Source organism: Lissotriton vulgaris, chromosome 7, assembly GCF_964263255.1.
Source record: "Lissotriton vulgaris chromosome 7, aLisVul1.2, whole genome shotgun sequence".
NCBI classification, from domain to species: domain Eukaryota; kingdom Metazoa; phylum Chordata; class Amphibia; order Caudata; family Salamandridae; genus Lissotriton; species Lissotriton vulgaris.
Window position 1 is genome coordinate 792,192,020 of NC_141695.1, and position 13,882 is coordinate 792,205,901.

At 46.2% G+C, this 13,882-nt stretch overlaps 1 protein-coding gene across 1 annotated transcript in view; it reads right to left on the bottom strand.

The window, feature by feature from the left end:
- Positions 1-13,882, bottom strand: part of RNF213 (ring finger protein 213) — a 2,876,335-nt gene that overhangs the window by 2,469,023 nt on the left and 393,430 nt on the right. The gene's annotated exons all lie outside the window — the stretch shown is intronic.

The following is a 13,882-nucleotide window of genomic DNA, read 5'->3' on the forward strand; positions in this document are numbered from 1 at the left end:
CTATTTCTATTGCGCCCTTTTGAAGAAGTGACAGGACTTCTTGTTTGAGCAGAGTAAGGTGTTCTGCAGACATTGGACGCTGCCTGGGTGGTATGTGTGGAGGGGTTGCTGTAAGTTCCAGGCAGTAGCCATACTGGATAATTTGTCTTACCCACTTGTCTGTTGTGATGGAATTCCAGACAGGTAGGAACTGTGTTAATCTGCCCCCCACAGGAGTGGAATAGTGTTGGGGGAGCAGAGGAAAGTGACTGTTTTGTGGTGGAAGAGGTTTGATTATTGTTGTTACCTCGACCTTTTCCTTTGTTGTTGTTTCCTCTATATCCTCCTCTAAAATATCCTTTGTTAGAGGATGTCTGTGTGTAAGATTTGAAGGATGTTGTATTGTCTGCTCCAGTCTGTTTGGAGCCTCCTCTGTAGAAGGAGCGATGAAAGGAACTTTTAGCTTGTGTGGAATGTAAAGCTCCCATAGATTTGGCAGTATCTGTATCCTCCTTCATCTTTTCAAGTGCTGTGTCTACCTCTGGTCCAAACAATTGTTTTTGATTAAATGGTTGATTTAAAATGGTAGTTTGCACTTACTGTTTAAATCCGGAAATGCGTTGCCACGCATGTCTTCTAAGTAGGACACTAGTGTTGACAGCTCTGGATGCAGTGTTGATGTAAATTGGAAGTAAGATCCACAGGCACAGGTAAGCTTTAAGTGAGCTTTATTGCAGCACAGAGATAGTAGGTCAGCTCCAAGTCCAACCAGAGCTCCAACTGCCAAGAAGCAAACATCTGAATCACGCCCTTAATCAGGCGATTCACCCTTTCGCAGAGGCCGTTGCCCTGTGGGTTGTAAAGACTCGTCTTCTGATGCCTGATGCCACAACCATTAACAAAAGATGTCATTTTAGAGGACGTGAGTTGCGTCCCGTTGTCAGAAATGAGAACAGAAGGATACCCCTCGTTGTTAAATATGCCCTTCAAAAACTTAATGGTAGCATCTGTAGTGATTTCTTTTACAAACTGTACACACAACCATTTTGAAAAACAGTCGATAAGGACAATTGCAAACCGGTGATCGGTAGGAAGCTCACACATGGGGCCTATGAAGTCAATGCATACACTGTGCCAAGGAGTATTAGCAAAAGAAATCTTGTGAGTGGAGTGGGAGCCTAAAACTTTGAGGCGCTTCTCACCCTCCTTACAGAAACTGCACCTCAACACACAATCCACAGCGTCATTATCAATAGAGGGCCACCAGAAGTTCAATTTGACACGACGTTGCGTGAGGCTTTGACCCAGGTGTCCCTCATGGGCCAAGTCTAGAATTCTCTTTCTCAACAAAACAGGGGGAACAAAACGATCACCCCTCATGAGAATATCTTTACCTTCTAAGGAAAGTTCATCCAAAATTTTTAAAAAGGGTCTGACAGAAGGACTAACAGCACTTTCTCTCCTAGAACCATTAGAAATGAGACTGATGACGGCCTTCAAGGTCAGATCCTCCTCCATACCTTTGGACCAGTCATCACGAGTAAATGTGCCACCACACACAGACAAGACATCCTCTATAACAGCAACTGCAAGGTCGTCGGACTTGGTCTCAGAACTACAGTCAGTGGAAGGTATAGGGAGTCTAGACAGACAATCCGCTTGGATGTTTTTCCACCCATGAATGAATTCAACCTCACACTGAAAGTCCTGTAGCCGAGAAGCTAGTCTCGCCAACCTGGGAGAACCTTTACCAGCTCCACCAGGAGCAAGGATGTTGACAAGGGGTTTGTGGTCGGTACGTAAAACAAATTTATAACCCCATAAGTAGGTTCGAAAGTAACTTGTACCCCAGACCGCAGCAAGAGCTTCGCGCTCTATTACTGAGTAGTTAGACTCAGAAGAGGACAAGGGTCTAGAAGCGAATGCGATTGTCTTTTCAACACCGCCATGTTTCTGTAGAAGAACAGCGCCCAAACCAATGGCACTTGCGTCCACCATCAAGATGGAGGACCGAGTAGTGTCAAAAGGGGTGAGGACATTGGCAGATTTGAGTTCCTTCTTAATCAAATTGAAGCAGGATTCGTGATCAGAGGTCCAGTTAAACTTGACACCCTTTTTGAGCAAGGATCTAAGAGAAGCTGTTTTAGAGGCAAAATCTCTTACGAATTTCGAGTAGAACTCGATTAAGCCCATAAAGGACCGAAGTTGATCCTTATCAACCGGGGAGGGTGCTAGTTCAATAGCCTCAATCAAATTCTTTTTGGGTTTAATGCCATCTTCTGACAAACAAAAACCAAGGTATTCTATTTCTTTCAGTAGAAAAGCACACTTCTCTTTCCTTAAAGTCAACCCAGCCTCATCTACTCTATGTAATACATCATGTAAAATTTTATTGTGTTCCTGTAATGAACTACCATAAATCAAGATATCGTCTTGAAAAAATAGCACCTTGTCAAGACCCTTAAAGACTTCAGAGACAAGTCTCTGGAATACGCTAGCAGCTGAGACTAGCCCAAAAGGTAGTCTAGTAAATTGGAAAGTGCCCTCACTAGTGATAAAAGCAGTTAAATACTTTGAGTTATCGTCCAGACAAATTTGGTGGTAGGCGTGCTTAAGGTCCAACTTACTAAAGAACCTTGCACCTCTAAGGGTTGATACCAATTCGCCAATGTTGGGGAGGGGAAACACGTCAGCTACCACACACTTATTGAGGGAGCGAAGATCCACACAGAACCTGATTTTGTTATCCGGTTTCTGCGAGATCACAACAGGCGAAATCCAAGGAGATGCTTCAATGGGCTCAATGATCCCCCCTTGGAGCATTTCCTCTAGAGTAGCCTTAACCTCATCCCTCAAAGCAAAGGGCACCCTTCTAACCTTGTGCTGTACAGGCGAACTGCCCTCTTTAAGGATTATGCGATGAGAGTATCCAATAAGTTCACCTAACTGGTCCCTAAAAACATTTTTAAATCTGGCCAAAATATCTTCCACGGATGAAGTCTCAACTATGGAAACTGGGTTGTCTGACCTGGGATCAACTACAATATGGAGGTCGTATTGGTGATGACGACCCAAGATTGCTGGACCATCAGCCGATATGTAAATTTTCCCATAGGCTGATCTGCCTTTGAATACAATTTCCGCTTCAAAGAAACCCAGCATGTCTATTCTCTCCCCCTGGTAACCAGACGGGAAGATATCACACACTTTCAAAGCTCTTTTCCCCCAAACATTTTCCAACAGGGAAAAGGGAATTATGGTCCACTTCGACCCTGTATCAACCATGAGTGTAACAGTTTTGCCATCAATTATAAAATCATCTTTGAAAGGATTGCCCCTCTGGTTATCACACGCACACACAGTGTCAGTCAAAACTAAAATTTTGTTCACATCACGTCTTAAAACATCGCATTCATCAACAACTGTAACTTTTGAGTAATTCCTATTCTTACACATTTTAGCAAAGTGTCCCGTTTTACCACACTTTAGACACTCTTTGTTATTTGCATAACAAAATTTCCCATCTAAGGGATGAGAAGAAGTACCACATCTCGAACACATTTTCTGATTATTCTTGTTGAGTGATGTTGCTTGCACATTCTTTCTTTGAAGAATGTAACCTTTTTTCCTGACGATTGCAATGGCGGCAGATTCGTCGTCGCTATTATCACTTACAGTATTTTTATGAGAAACTTCAGCCACCTTGGCTTCTAAGCCACTTTTTTGCAGTTCTCTCATGCATTTTTCACTTTCTTCTACAACTTTGGCCAGCTCTATTGCGTCTTTCAATGTTGGGTTCTTAGCCGCCCACAGACGTTCTTGCACCTTCCTATTGTTGGCTTGCACAACCAATTGGTCTCTAATTAACTCGTCTGCCATCTGCCCAAAGTTACATTTAATAGATAATTCACGCAGTCTTGCTACGAATTCGTCAATGCTTTCTTCAGCCAATTGCTTATTTTTATAAAATTTATATCTCTGAAGGATGAGATTCTCTTCCTTGCCAAAACGAGTTTCAAGTCTTGTGACAGCCTCTTTAAACTCATCAAAATCGGCTTGTGAACCTGCAGGTAGTACTTGTGGTAGGTATCTGAACAAACGCTGCCCCTCTTTACCTAACGTGGTCATCAACAGTGCTTTTTTACGTTTAGGCGAATAATCTTCTCCATCTAGAGCCTCAATATAGTTATGGAACATAACTATCCAGTCCTCCCATGCTATAGGAGGATTGCCTGGCTCTGACAAGAATTGAGGAGGAAGGGCAACATTGATTGATTGTGACATGACTTATAACAAATGTCAGTAGGTACAGAGAATAAAGTACACCCAACAGTGGAGTAAACAAGAGTATGAAGCAAACGCTTACTGTTAATGCAGCTGATGGTCTGCTTGCTGCTTTGTCACACTCGTTTCAAACGCTTTAAAACGCTCGTTTCCAACAATCCCTACGAGTGAGGAACTGCACCAAATCAAACTTTGTAGCGTTATATTCGTTAAAACGCAGCTCAGAGGCACTTGTAGCTGGTTGAAGATTTCGCGTTCGTGGGTGTGAACACGAAGGTCTTGTGCACCTCGGCGCGTAACCAAGGCAACGGTAATGCCGTCAAAATGGCCGACAACGTCGTGACGTCGTGCGTGAGCGTCACGCGTCAGACGCCGACGTTACGTGTCATTAGCTCGTATGCCCTTCAAGAACGCGCTCAGAGGCAAAGCGTTGCTTAGCAACTCACCAACAAAGGAAGTTGGTTCAGGTGACGTCGCTGCTTGTGAAGATCGTGTTGCTAGGATACGCGTTGCAGCAGAGTAGACGTTGATAGAGGTGACGTCAACGCTGTGTGGAGAACAGGAAATCGGCATAAATACCACAAATGGATCACCACGAAGTCGCTTTCGCCGAAGAAACGGAGGTTATTCTTCTCATTAACGCTGTATCACACGCGTAGATTCTTGATGGAGTTGAGGCACTACTTCTCTGGAAAATGACTTCAGGCTGCAGCGAACACAGGAGACAGTGGTCGGACCTCACACCAACTCAAGTCGCCAAATGATGTAAATTGGAAGTAAGATCCACAGGCACAGGTAAGCTTTAAGTGAGCTTTATTGCAGCACAGAGATAGTAGGTCAGCTCCAAGTCCAACCAGAGCTCCAACTGCCAAGAAGGCAGGGGAGCGCTCCAGAATGCAGAACACACGAAGAGATCTAGAGTGCAAGCTCAAGGAAGAGCAAAGCACTGTACAACAAGTGTCTGCCACATCAAGTGCACACTTGATTGAGGCATTGGAAATTAGCTTGCCTTCTTGTATAAAGTTGTTTGCCTGTGCCTTATATTGGTCAGGTAGATGTTCTAGTAGTTTCTCTAACTGATCATAGTGAGCCCTATCATATCTTGAAAGGAGGGCTTGTGTGTTAGCTATATGCCATATTTTGGTAGCTTGCACAGCTATTCTTTTGCCTGAAGCGTCTATTACCTTAGATTCTTTGTCAGGTGGGGGTGCCTCAATTGACATTTGTGAATTTGCCTTTTTCCTAGCATTTGATACAACTAGTAAATCTAATGGTAGTTGTCCTTTAATGTAGGCTGGATCTGCAGGTGCAGGTCTATATTTTTTCTCAATTCTAGGGTTTAGGATCCTAGTACGTACAGGGTCTTTAAATATCTCTGGAGCGTGTTTGATGACCCCTTTAATCATAGGAAGAATTTGAACAGACCTTTGCGATTGTTCAAATGTGTCTAAAAGAAAATATTCCTCTGCCTCATCAGAATGCATAGTGACTCCATGGTAAATGGCAGCTCTTTCCAGCAGGTGTCCAAAACTAATGTCATCTTCTGGGGGAGAAGGTTTTGATTGGTATGACTGTGCGTCAGGAATATCGGGTACATCCTGTGGGTGTGGGTACTCCCAGTCTATATCATCTATAGGGTATAGGAAAGGCTCATCTGGGTCTATCCCTCTCCCTAAACTATACTCATCATCATTTTGAGGTGAGTGTGAAGACAGAAGAGGAGAATGTGGAGGAGAAATATGTGGTGAATTGTTAAGAGGAACAGGGGATGAAGGAGAAGAAAGTATAGGAGAAGAAGGGTGCATAGTAGATGTGGCAGAGTCCTTCTTCTTGGCAAGTACTACAGGTGTGGGTGTTGTATCTGCCTTCCTCTTCTTGTGTGGTATAGTGGATACAGCACCTGTTTTGGGTCAATGTAGATCTTCTTTTGCAGAGGGCCAGGTTGGAAAAGGTCTTCTCCTTGTGAACCTTTGTCGGCGCCGATTTTTTCGGATCCGAACGAGGTTGCTGCTTGTCTTTGGGTCTAAGGAGGTGTAATAGTGTCCTTTGGCGTAGTTTTCGGCACCGAAGGTGTTGTTTTCGGTGTGTTAGGCTGCTCGAGGGCTTGGGCGCATCGTAATCAGGCCTTGTCGTTTTCGATATCGAAGAAGATAGCTTCGGAGTGGAAGCTGGTCTCGTCCGCTTCGAGGCGTCAGACGCTGGCTTCGCACCTTTGTCTTTAGAAGTCGACGGTTTCGGAGCCGAGACTTCTTTCGGTTTCGGTGCCGATGGAGTTGGTGGGATCGCCACGTGCGGCTTGCTCGGTAAGGAGCTGGGGGAAGGCTTACTTATTTTCTTAGGAGCCGGGCTAGATAGCGGGGCTTTTGAAGTGATTTTTCGGTCGCGACTGGGCCCAGGAGGCGGAGTGTTGACCTTTGCCTTCAGTTTGGGTGCTGTGTGTGGTGCAGGGGCAGCAGTACTCACGCACTGACCCGATGGTATGGAGTCGTCTGCCTCTGATACAACTATTTGGAGATCATCGGAATCTTCTTCGGGGACGAGCGGAACCTCCTCGTCAAAGATATCCACCGGTTCCGGAGCTGATCTCTGCAAGTCGTGTTGACGGGCCCTCCAATCTCAGATGGTTTTCTTGGATCCAAAGGACGTGCAGGCTGTAGAGCTGGATTCGTCGTGTTCTGGCGATAAGCACAGGTTACAGACCTCGCGGTGGTCACTGCGTGGAAACTTTGCTCCACACACGGGGCATTTTTGAATGGCGTCCTTTCCATGGCGGTGTAGGCCTCACAGGGTGGATAGGCCCAACGGCCAACGGAAATGACCGGAATCGAGCTGATGAGTCGAAACGATGTTAGTCGATATCAAAGGTCCTTTGAAGTACTTGAAAAGTAGATGTCAATCCGGAGCATAAAAAAATTATACGAACCCAGTGGCGAAAAAAAACAATCTAAGTATGGAGCCGATGCCCATGCGAACTATCGTCCAAAGAAGGAGTCACCTATCTCTTAACTACAAAAGACTTCTTCCAAGACGACAACAACATGCAATCATCCGAGCCCAACACCAGGTGGCGATCTAATGCACAGTGTAGTATCTGCAGCTCATATGCCTCGAACATGTTGTTTAGGTTCTCCAGGAGGGTGATGCAGTTGGCATTGTTGGGGTCATCAACATGGAAATTCAGGTCACTGAGTGGGACTTAGTGGTACGAGTCGATTACTAGGAGGGTAATGAAGTTAGAGATGGTGTCGCAAAAAGCCGCTGGGGAACCCGGGTTTTTTTTTTTTTCGAGGGTGCCATTTATCATGGTCTTAAAGTCTGTCTGTAGTTGAGGTTTTCCATGAAAGACATGGGGTCGTCGTTGGTGATGGTGCATTTGATGGGTTCTTCGAAGACGATGGTGATGCCTCTGCCAAGTTTGTCGGTCCAGTCTCTTAGTGCTATCTCGTAACTGTTGGAGGTTGGGGGTGGCGATATCTGTGTTCGAACAGGGGTTGAGCCACGTGTTGTTGATGAAGGCAACGTTAGGGGAGAGGGTGGTGACGGTGCCCCAGATTTCTGTGGTGTATTTGCAGAGAGATCAGACATTGAGCAGAATGCATTGGAGCAGTTCCGGGTGTTGCATGAGAAGTGGCAGTGGGGGCAGAAGAAGTGACCCTTGGTTGATCACCGGGAGGACATGTAGTAGCTGTTCCGGTGACAGGATCCAGGGCCAGGAGCTCTATGGCAATGTAGCGGTGAATGGCGAGAAGGCCCTGGTTCCTGGCACTGGGTTCAGTCTAGGCACGGACCTTAGAATCAGTGAGTGGATATGTAGAAACCGGTATTGGTGGATCTATGGTTTTGAAAATGGTAGTCTTTATTTTAGAGTGGATATATCAAGGTTATATTAGGGTATGAAGAGGTGCATCAGATTATCATGTGGATGATGTCATCAGTGAAGTCATTTGAGAGGTCATAAGTGATGTCATTGACTAGGTCATGAATGATGTAATATGTGACGTCATCAGCAGGGCGCAAGTTATAGTTAGCTTAACTAACTAGAACGGACGAATTTCTATCGTTTTGTACAAGTGAAATGCCCAACTAACTATAACATTCCCGAAATCTGTCTTTTTTTCAGTGAATTTCAAAAGTTTTTTAAATGCTAATTTCTAACTAGAACATCCCTGAAACCTGTGGTTTTTTCTGTGCATTTCAAAGGTTTTTTAAATGCTAATTTCTAACTATGCCTACAGAGGTAGGACCTGTGCAGAAAGAGGAAGAAAGGCACAGAAAGAAACAAGAGAAATGCAGAAAGAGGCAACAGAAATCCAGAAAGACGAAGAAAGGTGCAGAAAGAAGCAAGAGATGTGCACAGAGAAGCAACAGAAGAACAGAAAGAGGCCTTGTTGCAAAGTTATCCTGTGCCCCCAACTTTTTGCTGAAGGCTACTGGTGGTAACTGACTCGGACTAACTAGGCCTAGAGTCAGTGCTATGCTAAAAGACACTTCAAATACTGAAAACACATACATACACTAGGGAACACAATACGTTGGGGTACCCTTATGATTGTCATGACCTCCTCTGTAAGGCCCTAGTACATAACAGGGCATAGGGATTAAAACCACCTGTAAGACAGGGGTGCAGAAAGATGCTTCTTTAAGTAGTAGTCCCCGCGAAAGGGTGCTGGGCCTCCGACCAGCGCTCAGGAATTCAGCTGCATAGGACTTAGAGGAGGTACCAAGAGGGCTTCTTGGCCCCCAAAGTCCCTCAGGAGTAATTTGGACTTCATCTCCCATCCCATAGTGTGCCAGGAGGCGCGTTTGCAGAGAGGTGGAGAAAGGGAGGCAGGTCCTCCTTAGACGTCTTAGCAATCCCACTGTGTGGGACTTACTGGAGGTAACAAGAGGGGTACTTTGCCCCCCAAGGACAACCTTTAGGGTCAACTACCACTCCTATTACCTCCAGTAAGTCCACGCAGCAGGATTGCTAAGTTCTCATAGCAGGCCATGCCCTCTTGCCTACCATTCTGCACACACGCTCCATGGCGTGCTCTTGGACGGGGATTGAAGTCCCCTTTGCTGCTGGGGGTACTTTAGGGACCATATAGCCTACCTTTTACCTCCAATAAGCCCCACACAGTGGGACTGCTGAGAGGTGGACAAAGGCCACGCCCCCTTTCCCAACACTCTGCAAACACGCCTACTGGCGCGTTCTAAGTAGGGGTATTAAGTCCCCTTCATTTCTGAGGGTCCCTGGGGGCCAACTAGCCCACCAGGTACCTCCAGTAAGCGCCACACACCTGGATTGCTGTGCTGTGCCATGCGCCCTTTTTACACCACTCTGCAAATGTGGTTCCTGGCACACTGCTGCTTGGGGAATGGAGTCCACGTGTATCCTGAGGTCCTCAGGACACAAGAGGACATCATCGCCCTACCAGCAGTGAGCCAAGAGGCGTGTTTGCAGAGTGGTGTAAAGAGGGCCCCCGCAGCCCCGGAAACCGCCACCCCCTGGGGCTTCAAGTTTTATAAATTATTAAACCTGTGTGGGGGGGCTCAAGCCCCCCCAAACGCCCCGGGGACCACTACCTCCCCGGGGCTATTTTCACGAAGGGAGGGGTGCCACGCGCCAGGCCTCCAGGAGCCCTCACTGGCCCTGGGGACCCCTACCCCCAAGGGCCAGCTCCTTCAGTGTCCCGGGGTGCCCACCCCCGGGACACAGCTGTTTGCTATGGCAGGGTGAGAGCCGTGCAGCTCTCACCCTGTCATAGCAAACACTGCTTTGGATTTTGGAAGCAAGAGCAGGGAAACCTGCTCTCTTCCAAAATCCAAAGCATATTGCTTTTCCACACAGGGAGCTGCAGGTCAGCAGCTCCCCGTGTGGAAAAGCAATGCCGGCTCCCGGAGGACGCGGGAGCCGGTGGGACCATGGGGGCATTGGGACTCCCCTCACGGTTCCCAACGGATAGGGTCGGCCTGGGGATGTTAATGTTATAGGGGCTTTATAAAGCGCACAGCTACTCCAAGGAGTGTCCCGGCGCTGACAAAGTCCCCCTTGAAAAGAGAGACACTAGTCACTCACAATCCTGCACATCTTCACAGCTGATAGAAACAGCCAGGTCTTGAGTTGGCGTCTGAAACTAAGAAGCTCAGGTGCTTGTCTAAGGGAAGGAGGCAACAAATTCCCACTACCACCTGGAAGGAAGGACCCCCCCATCCTGGTCCGAGAGAATTTTGGCACCAGTAACGAATATGCTACTTACCAGTATGCATCTGTTCTTGGCATGTAGGGCTGCTGACATTCATATCTGTGCATAGATCGCCGCCTAGTGTTGGGTCCGGATGATTGCACATTGTTGTCCTGGAAGAGTCTTCGCAGTATCACGAGATAGGTGACTCCTCCCCTGGACCACAGTGCGCATGGGCATCCACTCCATCCTCAGATTGTTTTTCGCCATTGTGTCAGAGATGGAGTGTAATACAGTGAGTGATGTCCATGCTACATAGTAATTCTGAATGCTACAGCTGCTACAGGCGCCGGGGAGGAGGGTGGGCGATATGAATGTCAGCAGCCCTACATGCCAAGAACAGATGCATACTGGTAAGTAGCATATTCGGTTCGAGGCATGTGGGCTGCTGAATTCATATCTGTGCATAGATTACATAGCAGTCCCTCTTGTTAGCGGCGGCTGCCCGTGCCAGCTGCAGCAGTCTGAAGAAGAGTTTTGAGAACAGCCTGTCCTACAGCTGCCTGCTGTCTTGAATGTACATCTACGCAGTAGTGTTTCGTAAATGTATGTATAGTGGACCATGTGGCTGCTCTACATATCTCTTCTAAAGGAATATCCCCAGGAAAGCCATGGATGCTCCTAACTTACGTGTGGAGTGTGCTCTTGGAGGAATGGTTAGTGTGCGTTTAGCCTTTGCATAGCAAATCTGTATACACTTAACGATCCATCTGGCTATTAATGCTTTGGAAATGGGGTTGCCTTTGTGCTCTGGAGAAAAGGCAACAAACAGTTGTTTGGTCTTCCTGAAATCCTTTGTTCTGTCTATATAGTACATAAGAGCCCTCATGACATCTAATGTGTGTAGAGATCTCTCTGCGACATTTTCCGGATTAGGATAGAAAACTGGCAGTTCTATGGTTTGGTTCATGTGGAACTGCAAAATCACCTTAGGCATGAATGTAGGGTTGGTGCGTAGTACAACTCTATTTGCGTGGACCTGTATGAATGGCTCTTGAATGGTTAGTGCTTGGAGTTTACTAACTCTTCTCAGTGAGGTAATGGCTACTAGGAAAGACACTTTCCAGGTCAGAAATTGAATCTCACAAGAGTGAAGAGGTTCAAAAGGTGGTCCCATCAGTCTGGTGAGGACCACATTCAGGTTCCAGACTGGTGAAGGTGGGTGTCTGGGAGGGATCACTCTTTTGAGTCCCTCCAGAAAAGCTTTAATGGCAGGCACTCTAAATAGTGAGAGGTGCTGCCTGTTCTGAAGATAAGCTGCTATTGCGGATAAATGTATACAAATGGAACTGTACGCTAGATTACATCTGTATAAGTGCAACAAATAACAGATAATGTTTTGAATTGATGCATCCAGTGGGTTAATGTCATTATTTTCCACAAATTGACCGTGCACACCAAAATCAATAAATCAACATAGTATTAATGCTCAGTATGCATATTATTCACAAGAGAAAAGGAATTCAAATATTCTCCCAAGAAAATCCAAAGTCACGTTTCTTCGTTATTCTTTCCTTTTATTCAAAAGTTGGTGGATTAAAACAATAGCCAACGCGTTTCGTCCGAAAACCGGACTTCTTCAGGGCTTGAATCAAATATATCTTGAAACACAGCTTCCAGTTGGTCTTGAGAATTGTATTTTCAGCAAAAGCTTTCAAGTGTGGAGGAAACAGATTATGTGCTCAAGATATGCCATCAGTCAGTTGTAGTCAATCAGAAACGGAAAGATGAGGTAAAAAACCATATGTCGGGGATCAGCGTCTCGTAAACATGCGGTTGTCTGGTCGTCTAGACACATACTAGACGACCAGACGACCGCATGTTTACGAGACGCTGATACCCGACATATGGTTTTTTACCTCATCTTTCCGTTTCTGATGGACTACAACCGACTGATGGCATATCTTGAGCACATAATCTGTTTCCTTCACACTTGAAAGCTTTTGCTGAAAATACAATTCTCAAGACCAACTGGAAGCTGTGTTTCAAGATATATTTGATTCAAGCCCTGAAGAAGTCCGGTTTTCGGACGAAACGCGTTGGCTATTGTTTTAATCCACCAACTTTTGAATAAAAGGAAAGAATAACGAAGAAACGTGACTTTGGATTTTCTTGGGAGAATATTTGAATTCCTTTTCTCTTGTGAATAATATGCATACTGAGCATTAATACTATGTTGATTTATTGATTTTGGTGTGCAGGGTCAATTTGTGGAATTTGATGTATAAAACAAATAGAAATTTGTTTTATGTTTTTGGGATCTAGGGGATTGTATCCCAGACCTTCTGCACCCACACTATACGAATATTAGGAACTTGGTTACCGGTGCGGCCTCAGTAGCCTCAATCCCCGTTATTTGTTTGAATCTTTAATGTCATTATTGTTACAATATATGACCAACCTTTTCCATTTATCCGCATAACATGCTCTGGTTGTGGGTCTTCTTGCCTCCTTGATTATATTCATACATTCTGGCGGCAAGTTGAGGTAGCCAAATTCTAAGACTTCAGGAGCCAGATCGCCAGGTTGAGCTGTTGCGGATCTGGGTGCTGAATTTCGCCATGGCTCTGCGTTAAAAGTCTGGGTGTTAGCTGCAGTCCCTGATGCGGTACCACGGAATGTTCTACTAGCGTGGTGTACCATGGCTGGCGTGCCCACGTCGGAGCAACCAGGATGAGTGTCATTGAGTGTTGCTTCAGCTTGCGTGCCACCAGCGGTATTAGAGGTGCTGGGGGAAAAGCGCACACAAATCTGCCTGACCAGTTCATCCATATCGCATTGCCCTGTGACTGCGGATGTGGTAACCTGGTGGCGAAGCTATTGCATTTTGCGTTTTCCCTTGTGGCGAATAGGTCTATCTCTAGATGACCCCACTGGTGGAAGTACGGGTGGAGTACTGATGGATGTATCTCCATAAGAACACCATCAAAATCACGACCAAATCCGACGACCACCTTGCAACCGCCGAACACCTCCACTTCCAGATCCACACCGACCCCAGATCAACACTTAGAGGCACCCTCATCTACAGACCACCCGGAACCCGTAAACAATTCAGCGAAGACATCACCGACTTCATCAGCCCACATGCCCTCCCCTCCGAGAACTACATTCTACTGTGAGACTTCAACTTCCACCTAGAAAAGAAAAACTACAGCAACACCACCACCCTTCTGGACAACATGGCCAACCTCGGACTCAAACAACTTGTTGACACCCCCACCCACTTAGCCGGACACACGCTCGACCCCATCTTTACCTCCAGCAAACATCTCCTTCAATCATACCACATCTCTCCATTGGACGGACCACAGCTGTGTTCACTTCAGCTACAAAACTACCACGACTCACAACCCCCCACAACCTGCTCCTCGAAGAAACTGGAACAAAAT